Source organism: Toxorhynchites rutilus, chromosome 2 (assembly GCF_029784135.1).
Source record: "Toxorhynchites rutilus septentrionalis strain SRP chromosome 2, ASM2978413v1, whole genome shotgun sequence".
Lineage (NCBI taxonomy): Eukaryota > Metazoa > Arthropoda > Insecta > Diptera > Culicidae > Toxorhynchites > Toxorhynchites rutilus.
Window position 1 is genome coordinate 242,301,707 of NC_073745.1, and position 16,190 is coordinate 242,317,896.

At 38.1% G+C, this 16,190-nt stretch overlaps 1 protein-coding gene and 1 non-coding gene across 3 annotated transcripts in view; one reads left to right on the plus strand and one right to left on the minus strand.

The window, feature by feature from the left end:
• The window catches only part of LOC129769850 (LIM/homeobox protein Awh-like), a 108,395-nt gene that overhangs the window by 27,765 nt on the left and 64,440 nt on the right, over positions 1 to 16,190 (plus strand). The window lies entirely within an intron of this gene.
• Trnac-gca (transfer RNA cysteine (anticodon GCA)) lies at positions 14,955 to 15,026 on the minus strand. The gene has a single exon. It is a non-coding gene; the product is annotated as a tRNA-Cys (tRNA).

The window sequence follows — 16,190 nt, forward strand, 5'->3', positions numbered from 1 at the left end:
TGAAGCGACATATTAAAAATCAGTGTTAATGGATGCACCAATGCGCTTGAACAACGTTTCAAAACGCAGGAGGGAATTCCATCCGGGCTAGCTGATGTAGAGTATTTCATCTTGGCAATAGCAGATTCTACCTGTTCATGGGTAACAGTAATACCTGTCAGTTCACAGACATTGTTTGGTGTGTCTCTACAAGCAACATCTGCCTGTTCATCGGTAGCGATGGAGCAATTGAATGCGCTTTTGAAATGTGTAGCGAAAAACTCGCTTTTTTCAGAAGGGGATCGAGCTGATTCGGAATCCAGGAACATTTCTACCGGTAGTCCACTTTCTTTCCGTTTAGTGTTTACGAAATTCCAAAACCGCTTCGGATTTCTCCGTAGGTTGTCTTGTGCACGAAGAGTGTAACGTTTGTACAGATATCGGTTGTAAATTCGGTAATCGTTGCTGGCGCGTGCAAACTGTAGCTTATAGAAGGGACAACGAGTTCTACAATACTTCCGAAGTGTTCTCGACCTTGTGCGTTTTAGGCATCGCAAACGTGCATTTCCCCAGGGTGGCTTTTGAGATGGTCTGCGTGTAGGTACATTTTCTGCTAAAGCAGTGTTAACGATACATGAAAAAAGACTCACAGCCTGATCGATGTTGGTTCATTGTTCTAAAAACGTCCAATCTGTTTTGTGAAAAACTTCGCTCAGCGTGTTATAGTCAGCTTTTTGGTAGTTCAACTCGGGATGGTCAGTGTCGATGGTAGTTAGCGGTTCTATAGCTTCTGATAACTGACATTGTCCTATTAGAGAATCTGATATCAGTACTAGGTCGAGGAGTCGTTCATTTCTATTCAGGATTCTATTTATTTGCTTCAAGCCATTCAAACTGAAACCATCCAATAGTGCAGCACATGCAATAGAAGTATGTGATCTCATCACATCTACCGTTAGATAGTTTGAAGTGATGGGGGTCCATACAAGCCCAGGTTGGTTGTAATCCCCAAACAAGAGTGCGTGATCCAGTGCATGGAGTTCCGACATAATAGCACTGATAGATTCAATATGTTTGTTTACACTGCGTAAATCATTTCTGCGATCAGGTGGTAAGTATAGCACACCAATACTGATTCGAAAGTTGGATAGCCTCAGCGTCACCCAAAGATGTTCAAGACAAACGTCGACGGTAGTACGATCAAGACAGCAGTTCAGCGAAACTGAGACGGCGATAAGTACTCCACCACCTCTTGTTTTCGTGCTATTGGAGCGGTTACGATGGCTGTCATACAAACGAATTACAAATTTTTTCATAACTCGAAAACTAATCAAGCGAATGGAGCCAAATTTGGCAAAGGTTTTACGGGGCACGAAACGTTTCTATGGTGAATACACTCATCCCCCTCTCTAAGCAATACAAACGAAACACAAACTTCTGCATAACTCGAGAACTAATCAAGCACAATTTGGGATTTGAGGGTTTTTGGGTATGAGAAATGTTTCTATGATGGTATGACACCCCTCCAAACATGACAATTGAAAATTTTCGAAAAACTCTGAAGGACAAAGGGAAAATTCGAAAAATTAAATTCCCATGTGTTCTACAATTACATAGTGACAAGTGCTGTTAGTCCATTTGATGTTTGCGCTAGCGAAATTGATCTCTGTTCGAAACTGGAAATGGATTTCAATGTGATGAAACGCACTCCTATATCTTCTTCTATCTATACCAAAAAAAGAATCGCCAGATGTCAAAAAACAAATTTTGGGCGGGACGAAGTTTGCCGGGTCAGCTAGTATCATATATTACTGAAGGGCGAGAGATAAGTTTAAGTTCTCATTTTTGTGAAATCTAGAGACCTCAAACTCAGAGAGTTCATTCATTCGTCCCTAGTTTTAATTTTCCAGGTGTTCAGTTCCTGAAAAGAAGCGAAAACCTTCATCAGCCAGTCAAAGTGTATAAACTGCATTCGGTTTAAGCTGCCTATTTTGTGGATTCGCTTCCACTCAAGGAAGGTTTGTACAGCAAGCAAACGAGAAAATGGTTTCACATATCTTCTGGCGTGAAATCGTACTAGGTGTTTTTTTTATATATTTTTATTCCAGAGATTTTCAACCACCTAGGCTAGTTCATCTCTGCGCAATAGACATTGTTATCACTTATTGGCTCTTCGTCACAACGCAACGGTCGCCATGTCATATTTGACTTTTTCACTTGTAGTGACTTGGATGGTGGTTAAAACGGTCATAATCTTTATTTTGTTTAGTTTTATATATCTACTGATCAGTAATCATTACATAAAGGAAAACAAGAGGAATAAGTAATAAATGTTAAAGAATGCATCGATGGCGTTGTCGCGCCACTTGTAACATGACAATAGCCATACCAAAATACGATGTTCTTCATGGAACGGTAAGGTACCTGACAAAGCATCGACCGACTGTCGCTTGCTAATACGTGAGATTGAATTCCTAGAAGTGTTGTGGGAAGTACTGAGATTTAAGACGTGTAGAATGCACATGTCATAACCTTATTGAAATTCGCAAAATATAGTTTAAATATAAATGTAACACTAGCTGGTAGCTGTTGCTGGAAATTCATAACTCAAACAATTTATTTCGATATTTATGTATTGAAATCAATCGCCACAAATGTTTGTGCATCGTCGAAAATAGCTTTCGCACAGCTTCCATGTCTGCTACGAAACGCAAACAAACAAATCGCGTAGTTGCTCCAGCGATAAACTGTCGAATGGATGTACACAAAACTGGTAATTACCTTTTTTTGCAGAAAATACCCTGTTAATATAAAACACAAATAAAAAATTGTGACATCTATTCTGGGAGACACTGTAAAGCATTTGAGATGACGGTTATATCGCCGATAATCGGACATAGTGACATGTTAACTTTATTCTTGAGCTTGCCACTCAGAATGTATTCAAGGCATGTTATTTGGCATAGAAATCTCAACTAAGTACTAATAAAAATGACGCAAGTAAATACTACGTTGAGACGGCGAAGTTCCTCTAGGAACGTTAGAGCCATTTAAGAAGAAGACATGTTAACTTTTACTATTTAATGTAAAAGTACAAACAAATATTATGATTGTACAATTTTCTCCACGATCTACACGATCTACGATCTATCAAAATCATCGTTCACTTCACTGTCCTCATCCCGAAACAATAAACGGCTGACAATAATTGAGTGATTTTCTCTAACTTCAACCGTTGCTTCCCTTCTTCCCAACATCCACATCCACTTGAATAGTGGGCTCCAGTGGACCATGCGTAATGAATACCGAAGAACAGCGCTACCGTTAAATAGGATTTCACGGATCATCGGTTCGATTGTCTGAGGCGTTTCTTTCTTGTGGTTGGTGCGGTTTGCTTTTTTCCCCGAGCTTCTAAGCCTCTGGAGAGCGAGAGAAAACGAGCGCAAAGATAAAGACTTTCCGCATTGATCGGATTGGTTCCAGCGGGCAGGAAACCCTTCACTTCCAAGCCGCATCTTCAAACGGCTGACAGGGTGGAGGAAGCCTAGGTGCTACCATGCTACCTGTTGTAATGTTACTTTCTGCTGCCGTAAGCCGTTTAAGCGCGACTCGCGCAATTCAGCTATTATTTTATGATGCTCTACGAAAGGTGAGCCTGACGATTGAGTTGTAGCGATCGATGGTGCGCAATTACAGATTACCACCGTTACAGTTTCAGATAAAACAAATCGTTGTGGCGCTATTTACGATGTAATGGAAATTGAACTGTATTTGACAGATTGCCACATCAAGGCGAGAATTTAAAACAATCTGTTTCTGAACCGAAGAAACACGATGCGTCGCATTACGGTTCCGCATATGTTTTCTACTATAAACAACATCCGACTGTTTCCAGTTTCGAAAACAAACGATAAGAGGAACAGCTCGTACTGTACTCGATTTCCCACCATAAGCTGCTGTACACATAGGAACATGTTATCTGAGAATTCCTCGAATCATCCAAGCTATGTGGGTATCGATTTCAGTTCCAAACCGAAAGGGGTTATTCGATTGTTGTGATTGGAAATGATATCTGAAATAAAAATATATCCGCTCGATCTGTGTACCTACATCAAAGCAGTTCTCCCAAACGCCAATGGATTGTATCGAAAAGGAAAAGCACAAATCATTGAAGATTCGGATATGGTTCCCAGCTGGTACCGAACACGCCAACGGAATCTCGTCCACGCAGAGCAAGCGCGCGCGCCTCGTCATTCATGTATGCTCTTTTCGGAGCGCAATGTGGGATCTGCTATCTGCCATCTTCTCACTCCCGAGCTGGAATTTGGAAACCAACGTTTCATTCATACGAGGAGCGGAATACGGCGAAAAAAAACTCGTAAAGTGTTCTAAGAAACGATCCCATTGTCTTGTCAGATGGCGCTTCCGATTGGCTCGCTGGGGACAAGTTGAAATTGGTTGAATGGTAATTGCTCGGAGCGATATGAAGCATGGGAACGCGACGAAATCGAGGGGTTGCCCAGCATTGCGTGTCGAATAGTCGTAAAGATCAGCGAGATGGCAAAAAGCTTGTGTCTTCTGAATGAAGATGGCGCTCGGTTTTTTTTATTTGTTGCTGTACACACCGGAAATGGATCGTTCATCACTTTTGACTGATCAGCTCCTGAAAACGATCGAATGACGGCCACTAGTTGTCAATCGATGGGAAGATCTATTTTTTGCTATCAAAATCAAGACAAGATCTGATTGGTTGTTTCGAATCAATAACAATTAGCTGACGGAAACCAAACCCAAGCATAATTCGATCCGTTAGTAAGCAGAAATTAGGGAATGTTCACCTCATTTTATTTTTAATAGCATTAATTGGTTAGTTTGGTGCAATGTAGGACATGACCCGATCGTGAGAATGACCAAGTGAACGCTGCGATAACATCGTGTTCCAAATACCATAAATTCCCTTTTAGTGTGTTTATGGATTTACGGATCATTCTTAAGGCAGTGTTCTAGCCTAGAAATTTGAAAAAAAATCCTTCATATTTCTGTAGTTTAGGCATTCAAGAATATACCCTAGAAAGGACTTAACGAAAATTCTATTATTTAGCGAGTTAGAGCCATTTTAGTGATGCGGTATCTAACCTGATATGGCGCGTTTTTCTAGAAACTTGTTTTTTCAAACTGGCGTACACGATATCTCAAGTTCTACTGAACCGATTCATGTCGAATTCATATGAATACAATCTGCAGGCATCTCTCTATCGCATGAACCTCTGAAAAATGATATTTTAAAAATTTTACCATTTATAAAAAATCGGGAAACGTAAGAAAAAACGTTTCAAGCCGCATTTTGTTTTTCAAACTTTGTCAAAAAAGATGTTTTTGGCTTGTCCGAGGTTCATGCGATAGCTCGAAAAAATGTTCGAAAGTCGTGTCTCTAACAAGAAAACCACCATAAGTAATGCATATCCAATTAGAATGTCTTCAAAATATGCAATTTTACAATTTTAAATTAATTGAACGGCTGATCGGAAATCACCAATAAGCCCAAAAACACTCCAAAATTTGCACAAGCTGTCTCCCGGTAACAAATTATGAAAATATTTTTTTCATCATTCTTAATATTGATTTAAATTGCCTCGAAAAGAGGTTTCATAGAAGCGAAAAAAATTATAGGAGGATGTGTTGAAGACACGACAGCATTGTTGACGAAGAACTACGCTGTAGTTTAATTCAAGTCGCTTGTTTATAGCTGCGCATATTATTTTGTAATGCTACGAAAATTTTGAAATAACAATTCTACCTGAAATAATTTTTTTATTGTAGATTCATTTGACGGTAATTGTTTGATGATTCATTCTTGTAGTCGCAGAATAATACACGCTCGAGATAAGCGCAGCTGTCTTCCTTAGTGGAGAAAGTTTTGCTACTGGCAAGCGAAACTAAATCACATACAAAATTCCAGAACGACATTCACTTTCTTGGTGACTAAATTAACGAAATAAACTCTATCTGTTAATTTCAACAATCTCGAAAAGAGCAGCACTGCTTCATTATGATCAAGATTAGCGCAAATGCAATCCTAGTTCAAAGCAGTTTTGCGACTGACACGCGAACCCAAATAAATTAATAACTTATTATAACTTGGTATTCCCCAAATATTTTTTCGGTGCATAACCTTAACACCTGCTTCATCATATACAGACTATGGGATTGTAATGTGTGGCATATCAAACTAATCTTAGGGAATTTCCGATTCGTTTGGTATGTAAATCGCCAAAATCAGTTCGCGGCAAAAATAGTTATTAACGTTAACTTTATTTCATAAAAACGTGACCTGTTTTTTGATTTGGCACCCTTTATGAAAGATGTAGTTCTATGTCAAAAATACATCGCTGTGAGTGTTAGATTGGTGGCACGAGCACGGTTTACTCTTTCTGCTGCGTAACCGCTCCTTCTAATGTGCAGTGCTACCCAGTTGAAATATGCATTATCGCTTCAGAGCGGAGCAGCGACTTTTATTTATATTGGCTGGAGAATCACACAGAGGTGGGGCTTACGACGCAATGTTTCGCTTCTCTTCAATCATCCATTGTATCGAGCAACATCGTTGTTTGTAACATCAGCATTAGGAAATACTGTTGTCTGCTCGCTAGTTTTTGCGTCTGTTGGCTTCGTTGTCTTACTTTAAATATTCCTCTTGGATGGGATGATATGCACAATTTATAGCTACAATTGTTTTCGCAGTAGTATTGATGTATTAAAATTGAATTCCGTTGTTACTCTAGATGTCCTTTTCGATCGGTAGAATTTAAGAAATACAAATTGGGTCAATCGAGCGTGGGATTCAGCGCGTTATGATAATACTTGACATTTTACAATTATTCAATTGTTTATCTCGAGAAAAAAAAATCTTTATTGTGACAGATGCCTAGAAATATTTTCAACCAATCAATGCAAATATATTTGCGATCTATGGAGGCGATCTGGAGTAGTGGTAACATCCATGCCTCTCACGCTAAAGGTCACGAGTTCAATTCTCACTCCCGACATTCTTCCAAAAATGGAAGTAAAAGTGACGAACCAGCCAAATGAGTTGAAAGTCACTATAATACAGATAAAAAAAAAAAAAAAATTTGCGATCTATTAAGAAACGATTTACATGTTCAGTGTCAAAATAGTGAAGTGTTGAAAAATGAAAGAAATTATAGAGAATGTTGTGCAAGAAAGACTGCATTGTTGACTTGGAATAAGACATTATTTTATTCGATTCCTTTTTTTCGTTCTTTGTTTTTTCGTTGATTTATGTTTACCTTAGGTTCTATTTTATCAATGTTTCTAAAAAAGAGGAATATTTTGCTTCAGAATTTCATTTAATTTGCTCTGCTAGCATACGGAGGTAGTGGATAAAAGTTCTCACGAAAGTTTGATTGAACGATAACTGACGAAAAGAAACAAACAATTTTGTTCGCTCGAAGCAAAACAATTCTATGTAGTAATTTACTTCTCACGATTGCATACGATTCGTATGGCCACACTTTCGCACATAGCCGCATTCACTGTCACCGCCGCCTAATCATCAGCTCTCAACTATTCTAGTTACGAATATTGTTTCTCCATTCAATTTTTGTTTTATTGTTAAAAGACAGATGAACAAATGATGATATAATGTATAGTAAAAATATTATTCGTTTTATTTTTACGGAGGTCGAAAAAACGTCCGAAATTCGTGTCTCTACACTAGAATACCCCCTGAAGTAATGCATATCCTATTAGAATCACTTCAAAATATGCGAAATGTTAATCCTTCACTCACAAAACGAACGCAAATAAATATAAATATAGTTACGTAACAAACAGAAAAAATAACGATGAATTATAAAAATACATATAGTAAATAATTCTTATCTGTTTTGAGGTTTTAGTATGTATAATAGTGCCTTAATTTTAAATAGAATTTTGGCATTCATAATCTTAAATCTTAAATCGCGACGAATCTAGCTTACTTTTCAAAATATTGAGAGATTACATTAACTCATTCGGAAAAAAAGTGTTGCAGAAATCATTACTGATGAAATCGATGTTTCAAAGATTTATCACTTCTGCCGAGGGTCTGCTGTTGCTGGGTGATTCGGCAACTATTTTGTAAATGGTTCCGAAAACAATTATATAAAAATAGATCTACGTCTTTCAGGAAGGATGCCAAATCAGAAAACAGGTCACGTTTTTATGAAATAAAGTTAACGTTAATGAATATTTTCACTGTGAACAAATACTCATGATTTGTATACCAATCGAATCGGAATTTCTCTAAGATTTGTTTGATATGCTATACAATTTGCTAATCTCTTAACGGTTCAAATTCATGAAAACTGGAAGAACTTCCTTTTTTTCCCATACATTTGTTCTGTCGATTTGTGTGCTAACCCTACCCATATTTCGAATGCTTATAACTCGAACATTTCTTAACAGATCGGAAAGATGTTTGCATCAATTGATAGGAAATATTTCTACGCGTCTTTCGCAATTAATAAAATATTATTTTTCATGAGATGAACTATTAAATAACTGTGAACTATTAAATAACTGCCGAGTGGTTATCGTCTCACATTATGGGGGAATCTGCTTTGCCAAAACATGCAAGTTGGGGATATTTTTTCCCACTGAGCTGTTTTTCCCTAACACGGAAAATTAATGTGCCTGGAGGAATCCGCTTTGCAAAGACATGCAAGTCGGGGGTATTATTTTGTGTTGAATACTTTTGTACGTTGTGCAGACCGGAATATGTTTCCCTAAAACGTACTTCTAAACTGAGAAGCCTGGGAAAATTGTCATCTAAGATACTAGAGGTTAATGAACTTTCGCGGTTCGAAAACTACGTGAACATGAGATGTGCAATAATAATGGCGAAATTAGTGATAAAGATCGATTCCTTTTAAAACAATTCGCGAAACAATGTTCCGGTCTTCAGCTTTGTTTTTCTCGAGTTGGCGTAATGGTTACATTAGACCTTTTAAAAAGTTACGCGAGATTTCAGCCTTTGTTAAGTGCGCTACACATACAGCGTCACCGTCACCGTCCCGTCAGCTATTCTTTTGGACTTATTTTGCCGACGTCAAAGTTGCCGGTGATTGGGTATGTGAATGCTACCATACGATTTCCATGGGAGAATATTTGACATTTCATTCCTTTACGTTGACTTCACGGTGACGGGACGTTGTATGTGTAGCGCACTTTAAACATACGTGCGTGTGATTCAATAGTTTACAACAAATCTGTGCCTGACGGTATGGAAACCAACGCCACCTTGGATTTGACAACGAAAATTGAGAAAAAAAGATTAAAATTACACTGCGTTGTAGCAACTGTTTTTCACAAGTTGGCTGCTCGCTTGCTGAAGCGAGAGTAGAATACAAATCGCGGAGTCACTATTTTACACCCGTTTATCCTTCTTCGGCATTGTCTTTGTGTTTCGTGCGTGCGTGCGATTTACGTGCGACTGATTTGTACACCAAGCTTCACGGTAACTATTCCCGAATTAGAGACATTAGTAGAACATATTCTGTGATTTACCAGTTCGATTGGTATGCTAGGCATCAACGTTAAAATGATATCAGTAAAACGTGACCACTTTTTTATTTTGACATTCTTTTCTGAAAAACATAGTTCACCGTCAAAAACTGAACAGAGGAATATGTTGTATCTGATGAAGTTGCATCGCTGTACACGACAGAACAAAATATAACATGGGTTCGACTCTATGATGTGCTTAATGGCACATATAAAATGGCAAAAAACGCAGATTTAGCTAAAGGACGGAAGCTCTAAACAACGAGTGTTCCAAATTCAAAAGAGTTATTTAATAGGGCTAAACAGAGAAGTAATAGTTGTTTAACAAAATTGTTATTTTGTTATGTACATGAACAGGAAGTAACAGAAAGGAGTAGTATGAGAAAATATTGTATACAAATAAAAAGTATTGTATACAAATAAAACCCCTCATTTATTCTGATGTCAGAAATAACATGCTGTTCGTCTTACTGTTGAAAATAAAAAAAATAAAAAATCTGTCGTTATTGGTGAAGAAACGCGTATAACTTTTTAAAATTACATATTTTCGTGAATTATTCAAATATGTCACACTTTATACGCCGCGTATCTCAGCCGCATCCAAACAAATCTGCGTGCCAACCCAAGAGGATTCTGGAAACACGTTGATAGTCAAAGAAAAGAATCTGGTCTACCTACAGTCATGACGCGTGACAACATTGAAGCGAACACTACAGAAGATATTTGTGAACTATTTCGGAACCAATTCAGTGGCGTTTTCGTTAGCGAAAGTCTCAGCAATGATCAGGTCTCTGCAACTGTGACCAGTATACCCTGCCTGCCATCTATCGCAGCCTACCCTGTAATAAACTCAAAATCTGTAGAAAAGGCTTGCGGTAATCTGAAGAAATCTACTAATGCTGGACCCGACAATATCCCATCTGTAATTTTGAAGATGTGCTCTAACAGCCTCTCGTTACCGCTGAGCATCTTGTTCAGCCGCTCCATCCTTAGTGGTACCTTTCCGAATGCATGGAAAAAATCATTCATCTTTCCTGTTTTCAAAAAAGGTTGCAAGAAGAATGTTAAGAATTATAGAGGAATCGCATGCCTATGTGCTATCTCCAAGCTTTTCGAGGTTATTGTGTTAGACTTCATTTCTCATGCCTGCAATAATTACATCGACGAGGAACAACACGGCTTCATGCCCAAACGATCAACTGCAACAAATCTTGTTTTGTATACCTCGTTCATAGCTCGTTCACTTGAAAGGAGACAGCAGATCGACGCAATATACACTGATTTCCCTACTGCGTTTGACAAAATCAACCATAACATCGCTGTAGCTAAGCTTCAGCGCCTTGGTTTCAACGGCTCTTTTCTACGCTGGCTACGTTCTTATCTAACCGACCGTGTCATGTCGGTGAAGATCGGTGATACCCTATCTACTCCATTTCCTGTAACATCCGGTGTTCCGCAAGGGAGTCATCTAGGTCCGTACATATTCCTTCTGTATCTTAACGACATCAATTTATGTTTGAAGTGCTTGAAACTTTCATACGCAGATGATTTCAAATTATTCCTTCCTGTGAATTCCACTGTAAACGCCGAGTTTCTTCAAAAACAGTTGGATATTTTCGACGAATGGTGTGTGAATAACAGAATGACTCTAAATCCATCGAAGTGTTCTGTGATATCGTTTTCCCGCAAGCGCTCTTCAATAATCTTCGATTATAAGCTGCATGGTGTAATATTGGAACGTGTCAACACCATTAAAGACCTTGGCGTCATGTTGGACTCCAAATTGACATTTCGTGCCCACATTTCCTACATCATGTCCAAAGCATCCAAATCGCTTGGCTTCATTTTCCGCGTTTCAAAGCAGTTTAAAGATGTGCATTGCATAAAGGCACTCTACTGCGCATTGGTACGTTCAATTCTCGAGTACGCTTGTGTAGTATGGTCACCATACTACCAAAATAGCATTCAGCGAATCGAATCAATTCAACGGAAATTTGTCCGATTCGCCTTGCGCAATTTGCCGTGGAATGATCCTCTCAATCTTCCAAGCTATGAGGACCGTTGTAGACTGATAGGGTTGGACTTATTACGTTCTCGAAGAGATGTTGCCAAGGCCCTATTTACGTCAGATTTGATTTTATCAAACATTGATTGTCCTGAACTTCTTCGGTTGATAAATTTCAACATTAGCCGGCGTTATTTGCGTACCAATAATTTCTTGTTCCTCCCATCATCACGCACTAATTACGGTTATAATGAACTCGTTTCTAGTATGTGTTGTGTGTTTAACCGATGTAGTTCCTGTTTCGATTGTCATCTTTCTCGTTCGTCCCTCAAAGCTCTGTACTCTGTAGTCCTCACATAGATTTAGTTTACCAATAAGTTAGTTTTAAGAAGTATTTGTAGATTAGTAGTAAGGTCGATCATTAGGGCACTTATGTAAAGCCTGTTGACGTTTTTGAATAAATTAAATTAAATTAAATTAAAATAAATTAAATTAAATTAAATTAAATTAAATTAAATTAAATTAAATTAAATTAAATTAAATTAAATTGAATTAAATTAAATTAAATAAAATTAAATTAAATTTAAATTATATCAAAAACAGAAAGTGGGATTTATAATTTGAAATTATATATTATTCCTCGTTCTTGTACGTTCTTACGCATTCTCGTTAGATAGAACAAGCATAATTGCATTGAATTTGCATGCATGCATGGATGAAAGCCTCTAGTCGCCACTGGCCTTCTGTTATTATTTTTTTCCCATAGATAGAGTAGTGCGGGGCAAAGGTGCTCACGGGGCAAAAGTGTGCATTGGTGCATTCGAAACAAATGAGCATTAAAATTCGTAAAAAAAACATTGTATACGTTTGACACATTATTACACCAGCAGTTCTGTTACTGTTTCATTTTGTAGGCTCTAGTGTATATTTATAAACATAATGATAACGCTCTGAAACAGAACTATATATGTAAAGTATGAAAACATTTTAGTACAACACACAACACACACAACACACACACCTACCTTCTAAAAGCTGCAGTGCCTGGTGCGCAACTCGAAGATAATAAAAAAAGAGGAATATAAATGGTTAAAAAAAGAAGATAAAAGCTGTCAGGAAAAAGAGGAAGAAAAATCATAAATTACTTGGTAGGTGTAATTGTTACAAGCTGCCATTTCCTGGTTTAGATCCGTACTGAAAGCACGATTTTAAAAAGTGTATTCTAGTATTCTACAGTTATACCACAGAATACTTTAGAACAAAAGAAAGTGTGCTTAGGAAAATTGTAAGAATCAGGTAGGATTCCAAAAAGGACCATAGAAGATTTAATCCAGTTATCAAACTAGCGGCAGTAGCCTTATACCTCCCTCTTTGTTAGGGTCCGTTATATCATCCGCTGGAAACCTCCAGTGAACAGCACGGGAGAAATCTCTCGCTCTTAGCACGGAGTTTAAAACCAAACTTGCTTTAGCTGGTCCCCAGCAAAGCTTTGGGCGATCGTGACATCGTCATCCCGAGACCCGAGAGGAACTCAATCGCCAGGACATTGATACCCCGCCACCACGTGCATCAGGAGCAGCAGCAGCCGGCCGGCCGTCTCGACACACTACACACCCACACAGCAGCCATTGTATAATAGGTAACAATAAAAAAAATATACTTACCTGTTTTATATTGGTGATAATCCGAGCCCTTGACACGCTAAATCACCTCGATCACGAGGAAAGCCGACCCTGAGAGCTACAGGCCTCAAGCTCGAGCTAGCCACCAAAAAAGAGGCCTTGAGAGCCCAACCTCAACGATCCCCGAGGCTCAGACCAGGGATCGAGGGTTAGAGGGAGGTCCGTCTGACCCCTATGAGTGTAATAGTTCATACATATAAACAAGATACATTTCATGAGAGTGGCAAAAAGTTATGAGATAAGAAAAGTTTTGCATTGTTTTGATCTAATTTTTTCAATTTTAGGGATGACGATTTAGTTACCTAAAATAACCGGAAAGCTGGAAGCTACATTGTCAAGGAAACCTTCATTCTATAGTAGATAATAGTGCGTATTCTTTTTTGTGAAAATGTTCAAGAGCTTTTTTAAGAAAATCGATTAGCTGAAAAATTGCTTCAGGAGCAAAAGTGCGCACCGTCGTTTTGCTATAAAAAAAATATATTAACTGTTTTCAACCAAAGTTTTAATGGGACCCACCATGAAAAACTAATTTGAAGAAATGCACTCCAGGAAAATGGCCCGAAAGAGGCTTCGGGAGGAAGTTTGATTTTACGGAAGTCAACGAACTCCAGCACGAATTCAACCAAGTTGCGAAACTGGCAGGAAGAGATTGGGCTTCTAGCTTCATGAGGAAATATCGTCTGTCTCTTCGAATCCCATAACAGCGCTCCAAGGCAGAGCGTCGGAATTCTCAGACCGAAATCCAAGATGAGAAAAAAATAAACAATTGCTTAAAAATAATTCAAAATGAATTTAAAATGAAAAATGTTTTTATTTTAAATTTAATAACGGCTATGTTTCGATTATGTTTATGTATTCACAATAAACTTCAAATAAATATTGTTTTTTTGAACATTCATACGCTATAAATCAAATAAATGAGATGAAGGTAACTATATATTACAAACTTGATTTGTTAATATAAAGAATTCTGTTTCAAATGTTGGACATTTCAGAAATGTTATATTGTCAGTCTCCTTCCGAAAAAAAATCGTAATGTCTCAATTGATTCCATTTTCTGCTTATTGGGATTGTTTTTTCTCTGCATTTGAGAATACATGCTGCCTATCTTTTCCTCAGTCCAAAAATTCGAAATAATTGAATTTACACTTTTATCCATTTTTTGCATAAGCAGCCCCGTGCAGATCTCCAGTGTCCGGTATTGCATAATGAAAAATTTACGTAAACACGTTCGTCGCCCACCGCGGCGTTTTTGAGTTTCTTGCGGAGCCCATCTTGCGAATAACTTATTAAATGATGATCAAATTTAGTTTGTAGTCATTTTTTACATGATCTAGCAATATTTTTATTAGTTTGAAGACGAATTGACAACAATAACACATGCCAAAGTAATGTTATATGGGTTTCCCAAAAAACTGCAGTACAAACCATCCATACTATAAATGAATAAAAAGCATAGTATAAACATTATAATTATTAAGGTTTTAAGATTTTTTACATATCCTATAGTTACATTTAGGCGCCTATTCTATCCAATTCCTTTTTAAAATTCTATTCAATTTGAACGAGGAAAGTGTCACCCATATCTGGGTGACGGGGCGACGAAGTGTTAATACTTGGAGCGAACCATGAAAAATGCGCCTGACAGTCAACGTGTTAACAGTAAAAATCTATCTATAATAATGATTTGTATCCAAACGAAATCTAATAAAAAGATTCGGCAGAGGGGGCACCCGGGTTTGAACCGGGGACCTCTCGATCTGCAGTCGAATGCTCTACCACTGAGCTATACCCCCTTCATAGACTCCAACTTTATTTCGTGCTGAAAAACAAACTGAATTTAAGCCAGCTCGCTGCGTTGTCTGAGTGACGAGTGGGAAAAAACGAAACACGAAATAAGTACTTGTTAACCAACCCAGCGACATCTTGTTCAATGTAACTCACTAACAGAACATCGTTGTTTCCTTGTAGACCTTATCTATTTATAGCGTATGAAAAATTCTACTCAGCGTTTCGAAAGCCGCCACAGCGCAGAGAGTGCGTCTCCCGCGGGTAGGCGTGCCACACAATGCGCGGTTCGATTGTGTGCAGACAGATTCGCACCGCTCTCAGTTTCGACGAAAAAACGTTTCGAAGAACCTGAAGGTGGGACTTCGATTGAAAACGTCGAATTCGAATGTAAACACAGCTACCGGTTTTTAGGAAGTCGGGAATCGATATTGGCACTATCACCGAAGAACCCCACAACGCCCACACGATAGCCGCTCGAGTATTGCAGTTGGCATCTTGCTTGCTTGCCGGGCAAAACTCGCTGGGTGTTTATTGGGTCTCATTAAGAAACGCTAACAGCCATGCATCCGGTTCTTAAATATGAAACAACACAACGCCGAGGTGATAAAAGATGAAGGTCCACATAAAGTTTGTGTTTTAAGCTTTGTGCTTCGTCTCAGGTCGTATATCTGCGACAAGAAGTGCATGCGGACTGATAGGTCAAACAGGCTCTGAACCTTGAATTGAAAGAAACATATAATGATATCCACCATCTTAGAAAAAAAAAAAAATCTATGTGTACCAAATAATAATAGTACTAATATTAACTACATTGATATTGACCGATGCTTCATTCGACGTGAAGAAGTTTTGTACCACTCACTCTTCCTCCCACTCATGATTTCCATAAAATTCAATAAACGGAATGTTACTCAATCAAATTTTCTTCATTATTATTATTCACTTCCACTCTCTGTATCCGAAATAATCCACATTATCCTCCTCAGCTAAACAATACAAATGTAAGTGTAAAAAATACATCTTCTCGGATTGCCTTGTAAATTTTTATTTTCCATTTTCAATTGTGAACTTAAGCTAAGCTTCAAAATAACCCTTATTTTCGTTTCACAACGCACTGTTGAAATTGTGTCCCACGTTGTTCTACTTGCTTTATTGAATAATAGGAGAGG